This window comes from Bidens hawaiensis, unplaced genomic scaffold (genome assembly GCF_021521415.1).
Source record: "Bidens hawaiensis isolate Kalapana, Puna unplaced genomic scaffold, B.hawaiensis_p1.1 tig00029598_1, whole genome shotgun sequence".
NCBI lineage: Eukaryota > Viridiplantae > Streptophyta > Magnoliopsida > Asterales > Asteraceae > Bidens > Bidens hawaiensis.
In genome coordinates this window covers 197,281-215,374 of record NW_027505156.1, presented here as the reverse complement: position 1 = coordinate 215,374, position 18,094 = coordinate 197,281, and the positions used below count along the sequence as shown (strand labels likewise).

General features: G+C 36.6%; 1 pseudogene; it reads left to right on the top strand.

The window, feature by feature from the left end:
* The first annotated feature begins 15,024 nt into the window (after positions 1-15,024).
* LOC143611130 (secreted RxLR effector protein 161 pseudogene) lies at positions 15,025-15,576 on the top strand (annotated as a pseudogene).
* The last annotated feature ends 2,518 nt before the right edge of the window (positions 15,577-18,094 follow it).

The window sequence follows — 18,094 nt, the reverse complement described above, 5'->3', positions numbered from 1 at the left end:
CTTTTATTGTCTTGTGACTCTTGTCATAATATTTTTATTTATTTTATTATCGTGTAACTTGTCTTTCTTAATCAATGACATACAAACGAATCCGGACACAATGTATATTAGACGGGTTTCAAGTAACGGTGAAGCTTTGATGAAAACGCTGAGAGGGTAAGACTTATATTGTATGTTAATAAATGAGTAGAACCGGGCTCAAATTTTTGTTTGGCCGAAAATGAGTAAATCTACATTATGTATAATTTTCCGGATGAAAAACATGTTAATTTACAATACTACGTAAAAAAATAGGGGGCCAGGGCCACCTCTGGCTCTCAATAAGCTTCATCTGTGGTATAAAGTTTAATCACTTAGAGTATGTTTGGTATATGGTAATGGAATGGATGAGGGAATGAAATGAACATGGTAATGGAATGGCCAATAAATGAAATAGATCATTACCATTTCATTGTCATGTTTGGTTACTATATAAAAATGAAATAATTAATCACTTTATTATTATTATTATTATGTTGTTGTTGTTGTTGTTCTTATTATTAAAATTTTTATTAATAATAATAATAAAATTAATAAATAAATAATTTCAGTAATAATACGAATATTCATAATAACTAATTTTTAGACCCTCGTGCTGCAACAGGATCTTTAAACTGAATATAAATAATCGTAACAATGTTAAATCAAGTATATGCATTGTGAAATGTTAACTCGCCAAATTTAAAAAAAAAACTAATAGTAATAATGTAGTAATAGTTTTAATATAATAATAATTATATTATATTATACAAAACAATAATAAATAATTATATAATAATAATATAACTAATAACTATAATTGGAAAATAATAATAATAATAATATCATTATAATTATATAATACTAATAATAATTGTTGACTCTTTTGACTTTTTCATTCCGTGAAGGAATGAAAAAAAACACATAAACCCAAAACAATGAAAATCCTAAAAGAAGAAGGAGTTTCGTTCCTCGTGGAATGATCTATTCCATTCATGCATGGTAACCAAACAAGATTTTTTGCATTTCTTTGGAATGACTCATTAAATTCCACATTCCATTCCTACATAACAACACTACCATATTAGGTATCAGATATTTGTAATTTAAACACCCATGTTATTAGGTGATATACAACTTGATTACCAAAAATATATATACAACAAATTACATATTTTTTAAAAAGCATATAAGATAACTTGAACACTTAATTTTAAAAACAATTGTCTTTTGGTACTTTTGTCTTTGTTAATATGATCTACTAATTTTTAGTTTTTATATTGAATTTTTATATAAAAGATATAAAGGTAGAAAACTCATTTGGGAATCTTAATGAGGTAAATTTAACGAACTAACTAGACAGGTAATATGACGTGCATTAAGCCGGGTATAAGGCTCCAGATTATACACTAGGTATGAGACTGAAATACCAATACTCATCAAAACTCATATTAGTATCGTCCCTATTCGTAATTGAATCATGCGGTCAAAGCCATACATTAATGATAAAATTTCTTTTTTCTTTTAACTTAAAACAGGTTTTCGGTTCTCTTTTGAGAATACCACGAACCCAAAAGTTAGACATTGCTCGAGTGCTAACGGAGAACACAGACGAAGACAAGTCTTACAACATGAGGTGAGGGTAAATAATCCGTCATGTTGTAATTTTTTATTGGAATAACGAATGTTTATAGTAATTGGGTTATAACGAGTATATGTTACATACATACTAAAATAAGTGATTTTGCGAAGGGTGTTTTATGATGATTGAGATACCATTTACAACGAGCTTTTATGATAGAGTATGTTTTGTTCGCGAATGTTATAAATGTTTAATAATCTCAAAAACAAACTTTATGAACACTCCAAATAAGAAGAAAGGTGTATGTCTTAGTTTTAAATGTAAGGATATTCCACACTTTTTCTTAAAGGGACATGGTATAGAAAAAAATGAACATGGTATAAAAATGTAAAAAAGGGTTATAGGTGCATATCATGTATAACAACAGTCAGGGATCTCCGGACTCCGGTGTGCAAAGAATCAGACGGTCACGCCACCACACCACACATTCCCTCTTCTCTTCTTCTTCTTCTCCTTTCTGTAAGACACATGATAATATTTTTTTAATAGATGAAAGTTAAGACTTAATATGAATTACAGTTATAAAAGTTACGTGTCATTATCATTTTATATATGTAAAACCAAAATTACTTTTCTTAAACTTTTTGGTTTTTGGGTATAGGACTTTAACCGAGTCACAAACTTTGGTATAGTGACATTGTAAATTTGCTTTGGTCAAAATGATTATAAGTACGAGGTGATATATCTCACTAGGGTTGAAAGCAAGTTGAATCAAACACGTGTTTGATGGGACTTGAGCTCGATTTTTTTACAACCAATACTATTAATCTTTTAAGAGGTACTAATAAAATTCTTCCTTTAAAGACTCAAGCTCATGATCTCTCCATGAAGAAAACATCACCACCTATCAAAGTGATGATGGTTTGAGCTCGGTTATATAACTTGACTATGATGTAGTTTCAAGCCTGGTTTAAATATGGTTTACAATCAATTTATATTTACTGAGAAAGCTCAAATATAAATAAACATATCCAATATCAAAACTTATTTAAAACTTATTTTGAATATATGTAAAGACTATATAAGATGAATAGATAATGTGCAATAAAATTTAAACACAATTTGATTAAAAGTGCAAACAGAAAGAAAAAATAAATTGATAAGCCTAACAATAACATCAAATTAGTTACGTCTATATACTTTTGTACACGTCTGTGGACAACATAAAACTTAATAAATACTCAAGCCGATTCGTATAAAATTAAAATATACTCGTTTTGTATATATTTCAAACATGTTTTTAAGCTTTAGACTCCAACAAAACACGAAAGGCTAAAAAGCCAACTTAATTTCAACCCTATTTATCATACTTCGTATGGTCCCCTAATGAGTTTCATTATCATGAAAATATAAAAAGATAAGGGTCAATTTAGTCATTTTAAAAGTCAGAGGTGGGTGCTAGTGGATAATTGCTCATCTTTTATTTGTATCTTAAGTTTCAAGGAATGGGGTTACACCATAATACCATATGACTATCATGGAGAATAGTAATGAGTTGTTCTTAGCATTATCATTATAAAATAAAAAAGTCCATTAAAGAAATCTTTTGGGCTTGTGTTGTCACCACTTTGTAGATACAGTGATCAACGGTGGAAATATAAAACAATTAAGCATACCTAATATATTAAAGTTGGATTCTTTTTTGTACTTTCAATAACACATTTGATAATATTTTAATCCGAGGTTCAAAGTTAGGTTTTATTTAAGTTAATAAATTTTATAAAATGTGATTAAGCTAGATTACGTAACGCCAGTTGGACATACTGAACAATTGGTCAACCAAAGTGCAAATATAAATTAAACCAACAAATGACTTTTTCAGATTTATCAAATTTAACCAAAGTGCATAACCTCACGGACTGGGTACAACAATTAATTTACAATGTATTCCGAAATTGATTGCATTTCGCATATCTCACTCGTCAGAAGCTGGGGACATTTCCTCATGAGTTTGACATAATGAAACCAATAACCTATGATCATAATCCAGACGTATAGGCTGATTCTAAACCATTTGCAAGAATGCCATAGTATCTTAAGAGACGGCTATGTGCTATGTGAGAAATAATTGTCTATAGTTAAAAGTCAATCGCACAAGTAGATAATAAATTTATAGTGTAATACTATAGTTGTGACGAATTTAACTAAGTGTCGACCTGTAAAGCGGTAGGTTTCCCAACATCGTTTTTAGAAGTGCTAACTTGCCCTGAATGAGAGCATGTTGGCTAAGATAATTGGCTTGCAAATTTTTATATAATCAGATTCTAGTTTTTGATGAGTTTCATGTTAACGCGACTTTAAAGCCGAAGTAAGTGAAAGGGAAAGAGCCGATTTGAGAGCCTAAACGTGCAACTTTTATTTTAAGCCATAGGACGGACCCGCTCTAGCTTTAAAAGCGTCCCTTTAATTCTTACATAATTTAAGTCCTTATGTTATTACTAGTTCTATATTATGAATTTATATCATGTTAGCAGTTAGCCATACAGAGACAAGGACGATTGACTTTTAAGTTTTAACACAGCCTGTAATTAACCAAACCTTCTAATTTATTTATGCGTATTTAGTTAATTATTGATTTTATTCAGTGAGTGTTGATTAAATATCTATACCATAAATTAATATAAAAAGGCCACTTTCCATCTTATAAACAAATTATCTTCTCAGATTATTTATAACTAATAACATCCAAATTACTAATTAATGCTATAACTCGTCATAGAGTAGACAACCATAACTGGTTTATCACAATAAGTTTATTTCTCAAAAAAATTCATTGTTCACACAACCTGATGATCCTTTGGTTTATTGTGTTATCAGTTTATACGTGACTAAAGGTGGGGATTAAACCAAGTTCCGGACCCAACCCGGCCCTACCCATCTCGCAGGTACAAACCAGGTATCGGTTCCTTAGAAAAATCGTGCCCGGATCCGGACCGGCTGGAACCGGTTCCACTTTCACCTTGTCAAAACCCCAGACCCGACCAGACCAAACGCGATAAAAACCCAGCAAGCCTGGTCAAATACTCGATCATACCTAGATTTGTTGACCATATTCCGGTTCATAAAAATACCTGATTTGTGCACGTGACCAGCAACACATAAAACAGTTTTAAGGCATGCTAGCAGTAGCAGTTCCGGGCTGATCTTGCTAATTAAGTGTATTATATATGACTTTGGGTAATTGGGTCATGTGTATACATGGGAGCTGGCCCAAGTCAGAAGAGGTTTGGGCTGCAATGGGTTACATGTAAGGCCCCGTTCTCGGTAGCCCTACTTTAACGTCGGATTTACTCATAAACATAGTTCTATAAATCAGAGTTTATTAAAAATTTCGCGGAATATAAAACATCAATCATTCGTTACAAAACATTAAATCCTTTCTTTAAAACCAACTTAAAACATCATATTTTAATCACCATCGTTTCTTCCATCTTCAGATGCCAGCCGTTCAATCCATGCCATGTGTCATACTCATATAACTCTACATTCAGCTCACCTGCGTGCATACTAAAAGTCAGCTACGCTGAGTGAGTTCTAGTTAATCAGACAACATACAATTTATTCTCATATATTTCTTAACGGATCCGAAGACACGTATTAATACTTTATCTTTGTATAAATATCCATAAGAGGAACGTCACGTAATATCTATTAAAAGAACTATTACTATTGCCCATGCTATATGTATTCTCCATAGAGGGAACACTCTACACATATATTATCCATAGAAGGAACACTCTATATATATTATCCATAGAAGGAACACCCTATATATTTTCCATAGAAGGAACACTATACTCTCCATAAAAGGAACACTATACTGTCCATAGAAGGAACATGATACTATCCATAGAAGGAACAATATACTATCCATAGAAGGAACACTATACATTATCCATAGAAGGAACTCTATATATTATCCATATAAGGAACACTGTATATAAGCTATTATTTAATATCCATGTAAGGAACTAATCTCTTCCCTTGGCAATACGTGCAATATCCGAAGATCGTTCACGTACCAACAAGAAATCAATCGTATCTATCACATATATCATACATGGCATACACTTACCATTTAAGGTAAGTGTATTAACTGTCACATCGAGTATGCACACAGCCCCGAAAACATAACAAAGAAATGAGGCTAGAAACTCACCTGGATCCTGCTGCGCTCGCCGTTAATCGAAATTCCTCTCTTCAGTTGGGCACGGCTAACTGTATAATAATTACATGCATCAATTAACTATCACTACTCATCTCACGTTTCTAGTCAAATCATTACCCTCAACGAACAGGGGTCCGGGGGCAGCGCCCCTGGCAGCGGGGTTCTAGGGGCGGCAGCCCCTAGCAGGGTCCAAGGGGCAGAGCCCCTGGCTGGGGTCGAGCTGCCAGGTCAGCTTGGAAACATTTTATTTCCATTAACTGTCTTAAAACATTTTTCATTAAGATTTTAATTTATTTCTAAGTTGGGTTAGCATCTTTCGGTTGAAGTCAGTCCAACTGTTCATTTAGGCCCAACTGGGTCTAGGCCCAAACCAAATAGAGATCTGGCCGAGAACTCATGACCGAGAACCATGTTGACCGAAAACACATGTTGACCGAAATCCCATACCTGGCCGAGAACACGGGTTGGCCGAGAACCCTTAGTCCTGGCCGAGAACACCCAGTTCAGCCCATTTTTCTATCTTTAAGCTTCTACCATGCTCAGTTACTGTTCTAAAGGTTCGTTTCATGAACCTTTAACCCTTTTTTCATCATCATCCATACCCGTTTTACACCCATTACCACCACTGTTTCAAGATCTATCCGTTTTAGGCAAAAAGCTTAGACCTTTATAGGTTTAAAACGTTCTAGGCTAGATCTAGGGTTTATCTATAAGCCGAATACTATCATAAGTCTATTAAGTTCATTTTAATCATCAAGTTTTCATTTTTAGGAAACATTTGGACCCGATCTACTCAAGGGTTTAGTTTCATGGTAACCCATCCATAAAAATGTAACCTTTAATCATAAAGTACATACATTTTTGTCGTTCCAAGGTTATGGTTTGCTTGATGTACGATCTTGGACTTGTTATCTTGCTTGTATGATTGAAGATCCTAAGTTACGATGCTCGTTTGTGTATGAGGATGGTGGCCGACGGCTAGGGAGGGAATGGTTGGCTTAAGTTTGTGTTTTTAAGGTGTAGAGAGAATAAGATGGATAATATGGATGGAAATGAAAGGATTAGGGTTTAAGGGGTATTTATACTTCATTAAGCCCATGGACTCAAAGCCCATCTTTCCTTTTTGGTCCATGATTAATTTCCTTTAACTAGCCTACTTATCCTTTTATTATTATTTACCCACTAACTCAATTACTTCACTCGACGCAACTAATACATTTAAATATTATTTTAGAATTTTCGGGATGTTACAAGTCTTCCCTCCTTAAAGAGGTTTCGTCCCCAAAACCAAGCTTATTCCTTGTAAAGGAACACTTCCTATACTCACACACTTTATTGGATCGTTATGCTTTCTGGGGTATCCTTCTTACTCCTGACTCGTAGTCATCGAGTGATGTTCATGTGCTTTAGCTATTTAAGGTAGCTTGTTCATGAGGCCCTCGATGTACCAAGTCTCGTCTTGTCATTCGTTGGTTCGTACTTTTTAACCATCTTGTCTAACATGACATTTTATTCTAACATAACAAACATTCATAACCAAAATCATTTCGTGACTATTTCTTATCATAATTAATTTAGACAAATCCAATCTAAACTTTAAAACAATAAAACAGACATAAAAACACACGTTAAGTCATTCATAATTAAAACATAGATTAAAACTTATAGCTATTAGCTAGCCTTCTTAAATGGTCTTTTCTAAGCAACCAGGAGAAACTGTTAATCCTCAAGCATTCCCCTCTGTCCTGAGCTCCTCCCTTGGCTTCCTGCAGTCCCTTGCCAGGTGTCCCTGCCCTCCATAGTTATGACACCTATGGTGATCCTTTGTTGGTGCATTTTGTGACCGTCGCTATGCAATTCTGTTCAGCAGAAACGAAGTACGAAGTTAGAACAACTTCGCCATAGACGAAGTTATAACAACTTCGCCATAGGCGAAGTTGTAACAACTTCTACCATAGGCGAAGTTAGAACAACTTCGCCTTAGGCGAAGTTAGAACAACTTCGCCTACTGGCCCAAGCCCAAGCCCGCGAAGTTGTTTTGTCTATATATATATGTGTCTTGTTTAGGTTTGAGAATCCAGAAAATTAGAGTATTGTGTGTTCAATTCAAGTAGCTAGAGAGAAACAGAGAGGCAGAGTCGTGTGGGACGGCCCGAGGTAGAGCTCACCTCGGGTCGGCCGTGTCTTTGTTTTTGTTCGTTTTGTAACATGGTTTGGTTATGATATAAAAGATCTGCAGATGTGTTTATCCCATTCGTGTGTTTGTTCGTGTATGTGTTTGTGTGTAATTGTGTTCTTCGTCTTCTACACCATTAAACGAGTCTAGGAGGATTCCGCACTCCTAGACATCGTGCGGATCTTGTATCGATCGGCGACGCCCCGGGGGGACTTACAAGTGGTATCAGAGCCTTAGGCTCTTATGCTATGGTTCGAGATCTGCGTTTTGGTGTTTCTGGCATGTTTCTGATGCGTTTTTGGCCGAACAGCCGCCGCAGGCGAAGTTATGGGGTTCGGGCGAAGTTGTCGCTTAAATTTTAGGGTTTAGGCGAAGTTATCAGTCAGGCGAAGTTATGGACAGGCGAAGTTAAGGAGGGGCGAAGTTGACTTTTCGGCGAAGTTAACTTTTAGGCGAAGTTGACTTTTAGGCGAAGTTAAAAAAAAAAAAATTTGTTTGGAGTTTTCGTCTGTATGGCCAGGTGTACACGATTATTGTGAGACCGAAGACGTTGTTCCGTCAACGAGTGAAACTTGTTATCTCTTGGTCTTACGTGTGAACAAATACGTGTCAACTCTGGATATGGAGTTGAGGTTGTGAATGGGATATTGATTGAAACTGGATATTGACATAGATTTGGGTGTTTGTGGGCAATGAAATAGTTGTTGTTCGAGGTTGACCAACTGAAGAAAGTCAAATTGAACTGAAGGTTTTTGTCATTACTAGATTGCGGTCAGAGCATATTATTTATGTTATTTTCAAGGCGTTCGAGAATTGGATCCTGAAACGTGATGCTTATTTATTAAAGTGAAAATTCTGGAACAAGTTGGATTTAATCAGGAATTAAAGTGTTTATGTTCTTGATCGTTATCCCTGGTGATTGAAGATGCTTCGGATTAATTAATGGTCATGTGTGTTAGATTCTGTCAGGAATTAATTAAACGAGTCTAGGAGAATTCCGCACTCCTAGACATCGTGCGGATCTTGTATCGATCGGCGACGCCCCGGGGGGACTTACATCCTTGCATTCCTAGGAGGAATGTCCTGCTTTTCCACACCTATAGTGTCACACCCTCAAAATCCACTAATGGAGTTTTACCGTCAGAGGGTGTGAACTAACAGGATCGGAATCATCAGTTATAATCAAACCATAAAACAAAGTCTCAAAACCATGAAACGTTTACGAGTAATTTAAATGCGGAAGCGTAAACCATAGAAAACAATGTTACGTCACGCAGGACGATTTAAAACCCAATGATAACAGTTAAAAGTAAGTTTGCATAGTTAAAAGTTTTTCAAGCAATGCATGTTCCTAAACCGCGCGCCCGCCTCGGCTACCTGAGAATAACATACTAAAAGTGTCAACACAAGGTTGGTGAGTTCACAAGTTTAAATAAAATAAAGCGATTGGCGTTTGCGTTCAGCGTGTTGCGTTAAGCGTTTTGCGTTACAGCGTTTTGCGTTACAACGTTTTGCGTTACCAGATAGTGTTATGTCAATTATATATCTATAGGTAGCTAGCCTATAAAACAAGTATCACTAAGTGTTCGACACCGAAACTGACTCGTTTATTAAGTGCCTTGTCACCAGGTCATCCAGACCATGGTACGTGTTAGCCAAAATTACACCCGCTCGACCTCCAGTCGAGTTTAGCGTTGGGTAGGGTTTGTCAAACCCAGTAGTACTACTCAACAGTGACTCGCTATTATCCAAATATTAACCGGTTCGATGTGTAGGACTTCAATTGTTTCGTTTGCCACTTAGCCTTTACAAGTGATATATAATTTATAACAAAATCTTAAATGCGTTGTGGAGTATGTTATCTCCCCCAAGTGAAAAGCATTTGAAAACAGTTTAAAGAGGGGAAAGTGAAACTCACTGTTTGCGAAGAATTTCCCAAATTAAATCACCAAGATGCGCGTCACCAAAAAACTCTCTCTAGCGTTCTAAAACAACAAAGAGATTTTTTCTAAGTGTCAGAATATTATCGAGTCTCTAGACCCGGCACATAATACCTATGCACATAACATGTTTCGTGTTTCGTTTGTGAATCGTGTGTGACTTTAACAAGTGTATTTGTGATACATTACATGTGCAAGCAATCATATACGTGTCATGCATTCATAAAGTACATCACTAGCAATTACTCCCCGTAAGGGCAATTTGGTCAACTCGTAACAATTAACTAACAACTATTCCCCACGAGGGCAATTTGGTCAAATCATTACAATCAATTAGCTATTATCCCCGCAAGGGCATTTTGGTCAAAACACGACAATTAATTTGCATTCTTTCCCCTCAGGGGCAATTTGGTCAAAGCACAACAATAAATTAGCAAGTATCATGTTTCATGTATTTTCACAAAACTCAGCAGCTAGTTTCACCGAGACAGAATTTCTACTTGAAAGATTGTACTATTCCACCGATCATAGCATCTCAATAAATTTACAAAAAATCATCACAGAAGCACATATGTCTCAGGTTTCCAGAACATATTTAATTATATTTTTATTCCACATAATTTTCTCACAAACATCAAATTATTACAGCAAACTCATAACAGTCAAATTCATGCGCAACAGAATTTTATTTGCAAATCCCGTTAAACAAAAAATCCAATAAATGCAAGACCACTTGGGTTCGGTTCCTAACTCAGTGAGTCAACTTCCAGAAGTAGAACCAACCCAATTGGTCTCGTAGTTCATGAGATATAACATTTACAAAACAACCTAACAGCAGGTCTAACAGCTCAGCTTTGCACAACGTTTTTTGTAAAATCATAAAAGTTAACTTCCACTTGTCCAAAAATTACAAATTTATACTCTATAGAAACTAGACTCAACCTAGTTTACTGTAGTACCAATAATCTCAACCAATTTTCACATTTACACTTCGTTACAGTCACTTAAATATCAAATACACATTCTGTCCAGAAACTGTTTGCATCCAAACTCAATATATTAACAACCTATGAACTATCATGCATTCATATAACACTCTAGACTCCATAAACACCATCCATGCACATCAATTACCCATTACATACATGATTAGGGTTTTTGTTTGAACTCAAATCATAGACACAACAATCAACATGTAACAACATCAATACTAGTTATCAATCATCATTAATTCAACAACAATCATGTTAACACACACCATACAAGAAATCGGCAGCTTAGGGTTTGTTATTAACCCAACAAACATCAAAATCAAGTAATAAGGATGTATAGGATAATCAATTATACCTTCCTAGCACCTAGTTCTTCAATCAAAAGCTTGAATTGATGGTGTATATGTGTGTGAAAGTGGACGGCAGCCAAGGAGCAAGGGGAGGGGGTTTGCGATCGGAAGTAGGGAGAAAGAAATAAGAGTTAGGGTTTAGTTGTTAAGGATATATTTATAAACACAACAAGTTACACTCAAGTCCCTCCACTTTCAATTGTTGTTTTTTCTAACTTAACTAACTTAGTTCTTGTTTCTTGTCTAGCATTACACACAATATAATCAAGTAACACATATGTTAACACATAATTATTATGTTGACGTTTTTCATTTATTCATCAATCGTTTGCGTCAACTCGTTTGCGTTTCGGTGCAAATCCCGAAAGACTACACATGTAGTAAGTGTTAAGCGTCATTTAAACCCTAGTTTAAATGTAATGAAGTGTGCGTTATAGATTCAGTGATCTTAAGTTTGAATTGACGGAGTTGAGTTAACGGAGTTAACCTGAAATTGACGATTGTCACATCATTCCCATGTTAAAGAATTTTCGTTCCGAAAATTTGAGTCAAGTCGTGATGAGTGTCTGAAAAAGTAAGAAAAATTTTCAGTTTGTCATATATAGCAAACACCTAACCCCATTCGTCACTCCCCCGGGTGCTTCTTTCCACATTTTTCACAAGCGGTGAACTCCCCCTGCCTTGCCTTCTTCTTAGGCGGGTTCTCTTCATTAGCTTCATTTGGCTTTAGGGCTGGGTTCCTTTTCTTCATTTCAACTTCCTCATCTTCCACTTCCACATCATCTGCCTCTAGATCATCATAAACCACTTGTGCTAAGTCAACTGCAGAGTCAAAGGTAGCAGGTTTGCTAGTCCTAACTAACGTGCGGACCTTCTGGGGTAGCCCTCTTACGTAGCACTTGATCCGTTTCGCCTCAGTGTTCACCATGTCGGGCACCAGCCTAGACATGCGGTTGAATTCAGTTGTGTACTCTCGGTGTGTCATCTTGCCCGCCTTCAGATTCAGAAATTTCATCTCGGCCCTCCCAATCTCGGCATCAGCACAGAACTTTTTCATCACTAACTCCTTCAGGTCGTCCCACCTCATTGCCTTCATCTCTCCTCGAGTCTTTCTTTGTTCCACAGTTTCCCACTAATACATAGCCTCATCTTCAAATGACTGAGTGGCATAACCCACTGCTTGGTCAGGACGGCACTCGCTAATTCGGATAATTTTGTCCATTGTGGTTATCCATTGGAGAGTAGCGATTGACGAAAACGAATTACACGATTTGGAGTATGCATATGGAGGTTATTTTTGGGATTCATGGAGTTTGGGATGTGATTGACCCGGGCTCTAATGACACGAAGCAAAATAACATCACGAAGGCGCTTCTGTTTCAGTCGATTCCCGAGGAACAGATAATCCAAATCGGTAATTTTAAATTGGCAAAAGAGATGTGGGATGCCATAAAGTCAAGAAATATGGGCGCGGAACGTGTGAAGGATGCTAGACTTCATACGTTAATACGTGAATTTGACAGAGATGATGAAGACTAATATGGTTGTGAAAGCCGAGAAGGTCAAGATCATGGGTCAAAACAACATGTCAAAGGAGACAAGTTCAAAGTCAAAGACCACCTATTTCAAGTCGGAAATTAGGGGGGTGATTGTTGGACTTAATTCCGTCCTCGAGTCAATGAGGCAGGTTGGGCCGACTCATCGAGCCTATGATGAGTTCGTCTTGTTTATCAAGTTGAGCACGTGACTTGGTTTACATGGAATAAATTACTTGGTGAACAAGTCGAGCCAATGACTTGGACAACAATGAATTTATTTATTAATTATTATTTAGATGTGTTTTTACCAATTAGTATTTGAATATGATTATGGTATTTGTATTCTAGTCTAGTTGGGTTTTGAAATCTAAATTAGTATATATACCCGAGCTTGTGGGTTATATCGATAGGAGTTTAAGTATTGTAATTTTTCGAGTTAATGAGAATTACAAAGATCGAGCTTATGATCTAAAACTTCGTTATTGTGTTTATCGATCCTGGTCACCAAACTTCAATTGGTATCAAAGGGGACGGTATGATGATGAAAGAAACCGAAACCATTGACGAGTACGCCTCGAGAATGACCGCGATCTCTTCTAAAGCAGCCACACTTGGACAACCGTATGAAGAAAGAAAGCTAGTTCAGAAATTCTTCACGAGGCTGCCAAGCCGGTTTATCCAAGTTGTAGCATCCCTCGAGCAAGTGTTAGACCTTAAAACAGTCGGTTTTGAGGATGTTGTCGGGAGGTTGAAGGCATATGAGGAGCGTATCAAAGGACACGTGTTGCGTTCTGAAGAAGGTAAACTTTTGTTTAATAATTCTGATTCCTCTTCGAGTTCGAAGCAGTCTTCACGCGAACCGAGTAGGGGGTGCGAGAAAGGTTCGAACCGAGGACGTGGTAATGGACGTGGTGGTGGACGTGGAAGTCAGAGCCGTGGTTCACAAGGAGGGTCCAACGAAGGGGATAAACAAAAGGGTAAAAAGGATTACTCGGAAGTTCAATGCTTTCGTTGTGATGAATTTGGTCACTTCTTTTCGAGGTGTCCGGAACGAAGGAAAGAGAGACAAGCACATTTGGCCGACGCAAAAGAAAAAGAGCCGTCCCTCTATATGGTGCAGTGCGTTCAAGAAAAAGTGTACTTGAATGAACAGAAGGTTATACCAAAATATTACGAGGGTGGTTCGAACGAACAAGACTTGTGGTATTTGGATAACGGTGCGAGCAACCATATGACGGATGATTTATCTTTTTTCTCTGAATTAAATAAGCGTGTTGGTGGCAAACTTAAATTCGAAGATGAGTCTTATGTTGATATTTGCAGGAAAGGGTCGATATTGGTAGTCGGCAAAACGAGGGAGCAACAATTATTAACCGACATTTATTATATTCCTAGTTTACAAAGTAATATTATTAGTCTTGGGCAAGCAACAGAAACTGGTTGTGATATTCGTATGAAAGACGATTACTTGTTAATGTATGATGATCAAGGAAAATTGTTGATGAGGGTTACTCGATCCAAGAATCGTCTTTATACGATTAAGTTAAAGACGGGGAAACCCGTGTGTTTACAAGCCCGGATTGATAACGAGAATTGGCTTTGGCACGCGAGACTAGGACACCTAAATTTTGAGTCTATGAAACAAATGATGAAAAATAATATGGTCGTTGGAATGCCAAAAGTTGATCAAGAAAATCAAATTTGTGACTCGTGCTTAGTTGGGAAGCAAACGAGGAAACCATTTTCGAAGTCGGCGAATTTTAGAGCAACCCGAGCATTGGAACTAATCCATGGAGATTTATGCGGGCCCGTTACTCCTAGTACCATAGCCAAAAATAGGTACGTGCTCGTCTTGATAGATGATTTTTCACGTTTCATGTGGACTTTTTTGTTGAAGGAAAAAAGTGAAGCGTTTGATATCTTCAAGCGATTTAAAGTCATTGTGGAAGCGGAAAATAGTGAGAAAATCAAGACGTTTCGAACCGATCGAGGGGGAAAATTTACTTCTCGTGATTTCAATCGGTTCTCTGAAAACGAGGGTTTTATTCGGCATTTAACCGCTACATATACACCTCAACAAAACGGTGTTGTGGAGAGGCGGAACCGCACGATATTGGATATGACTCGGAGCATATTAAAAGCGAGATTTGATCCGAGTATAAATGTTTCTAAATTTGAAGATGAATAAGATTTTGATGCTATGAGATATCGAAAGATTGCAGGGTGTCTCTGGTACCTTTTACAAACTCATCCCGACTTGGCGTATTCGGTCGGAGTCATAAGCCGGTACATGCAAAGGCCGAAGCAGTCTCATGCAACTTTTATAAAGCAAATTCTTCGTTATATTCAAGGTACTCTCAGTTTTGGTATTTCTTACACTCGTGGGAAAAACGTGTTACTTGGTTATAGTGATAGTAGCTATAACATTGACCAAGACGATGGTAGAAGCACTACGGGACACGTGTTTTATCTTGGGTCGTCACCAATTACTTGGTGTTCTCAGAAACAGTGTATGGTTGCACTCTCATCGTGTGAAGCAGAGTACATGGCGGCAAGCGCAGCCGCGTGTCAGGCGGTTTGGCTAAGAGACTTGATAAGTGAGTTATTCGACAAGGAAATTCAAGCAGTGGTGTTACGTATCGATAATACATCAGCAATAGCACTCGTGAAGAATCTGGTTTTCCATGGAAGGACCAAACACATTAAATCTCGGTTTCACTACATACGGGAATGTGTTGATCGTGAAGAGTAAGTGTCGAGCATGTTAGTGGTGTTAAGCAATGTGCCGATATTTTGACGAAGGCTCTTGGGAGAATCAAATTCAAGGAGATGCGGGAATTACTTGGAGTTGAAGACTTGTCGGTTTCGAGTTCGAAATTCCGGGGGTGATTGTTGGGAATTTCGGTTAGGCGTTACTTGACGTGCAAGGTTAAGTAACAAGATTTAAGGAGTGGATAATCATAGACAATTAAATGTGCTTAGATTTAATTGTTAGTATAATTATCATGTCCTATTATTTAGCAATCCTAGTTGTAGTCTAAACGTGATAGGTTAGATTATAAATACCCGTGCTTTGGGGTTTAGAGATTGTAACAGTAATCAGATAATTGAGTTTTGTGAAGTTTCTCAATAATAATATTCGTGTTTGGGTGTTAGCCAAATTAACGAGTCTGAGTTTGTGTTCAATGCCTGCTACCAATCCCATTAAGACCATCGAGTGGTTTTGGCTGTGGTGGTTGGTCTTCGCGATGGTAGTCACGATGGTGGTTAACCTGCATTGGAGGTGTAATCATTAAACCACACCAAAACAGAGGGCCTGTGATTGTATTTATAATTTAGAATTTAACTAGTTCTAAAAAAGAAGTAAACACACAAATATATACATTTTACGCGTTGCGGCGAATGAAAAATTCACCAGTTAGTTTTGATGTACTCATTATAGCAAATGATATATGAAACTCATAAAATATAATCGTTTAAGTGGGATGAATTACAAAACTACCCTTCTTCTTTGATGCACTATATCTTCACACCACTCAATGTTCATAATTAACCCCTTCAATTAACTTCCGGTGACAACCATTTACATCCTTCTTAGTTTACTTAACACACTCTTATTGCTAATAAAGAAAAAACTCACTAGATGAAGGATTAAAACATACATGGTCACCGCGGATTATCACACACATACTTAAAAAGGAAAAAAATTCATGGGGCGCAGTCGACCCCCATCCGAAGAAGCTAGGGGCGCCTCTAGACTGTTTTGATGAGCACAACAAACACACTTGGTGCCTCTACAAACCGATAAACTCAGCTCGGCGTAAACAGGGAAGATCTCTAGGCACATTTTCATACACGGCTTCGTTAGACATTTGCTTGGGTTATAATCATAGTAGTAGGCTGTCATCCCAGTACCTACTTGGAAACAAAAACCAAAATAACTAAGACCAAGATGTCTAGGTACAAAATAATATTAAGCTCAAAGATTATAATCATAGTTAAGAAAACAGGATTTCATAAAGAAAATATTACCAATAGCCTTATCACAGGTTTTCTGAAGGTCCTCTCCGTTTGTAAAGTTGCTAACAAACATGCAGAAAAATACCAAGCAAATAATAATATTTTTCGCCATTGTCGTTGATCAATCAGAAAATTAGGTCTAGATGTAAAAAACACACATTACTTACTTCTCAATATATAGGAGGGAGAATGTACACCTTCTATAAGTAACAAAACAATTCAAAGTTTTCACATGTGATCATATGGGCTTAATTTAATTTGTTTGTTCATATAGTGACGCATTCAAAAATTATTTTCACGAGTTAGGAACTTTTAGTTCGCTGAATACTAAAAATTTATTGTAATTATATAAACAAACGAAAAGAAAACAATCGAAAATACTTCATGATGATATTGGATTCCATTTCACAAAGCTAATTAAGGTAAAATTATTGTCTTGTCTAAATCATTTTACTATATGTGAATGGTAACCCTAATATATTGACAAGATTTTCAAGAGGCTTTTTTTGGTGAAATAAGTTAGAACACAGCCATATACAAATTTAGGTTTTGATTTTTAAAGTGGTCTAAACTCATTTTACCCAAATGCCCACACATTATACATTAGATATACCATTATGTATAATTATTTATGTTGGTGATTTCTACAAATCGTATATCTTAGAAAAATCTGAGAGTCGTGTGAAACACTTTCAGATCAAAACTATTTGTTGGTTCCGAAATGTTTTGACCGGATAAAACTCAGATTGAGTGCAAGAATCGCTATGGAGATTGAGAGAGTTTTTATGAACCAGAATGTTTATCGAATGAACCATAATACCTTTGCAGTTATCTGATTTTAAATTTCAAAATCACAAAATACGCTCCAGCCCCTTGGAACATGCCAGGGGCTGCCGCCCATTGCACGCCGCCACCAAGCCCCACCAAGGGGGCGTTGCCGCCTTGGAACCCCCATTACTTAGTGGTTTCGCCCCTTGATGTGCTAAAAGTAGTTACAAAATAAATAACTAAAATTATATTAATTTAGACACTAAGTAATACTCTAGACCCTTAAACTACTAACCGGCAAGTGAACCGGTCGACTCTAGTACAGCTAAGTAAGTCCGGATATCGAACCCACGAGACTCTTTAAATTACAAAACTAGCAAATTAGACTCAATTACAACACACGACTATTTATTAATAATATTTGAGGGGGATTTTAAAAACTAATTAATTAAAACTCTAATAATAATTAACTAATGATTACT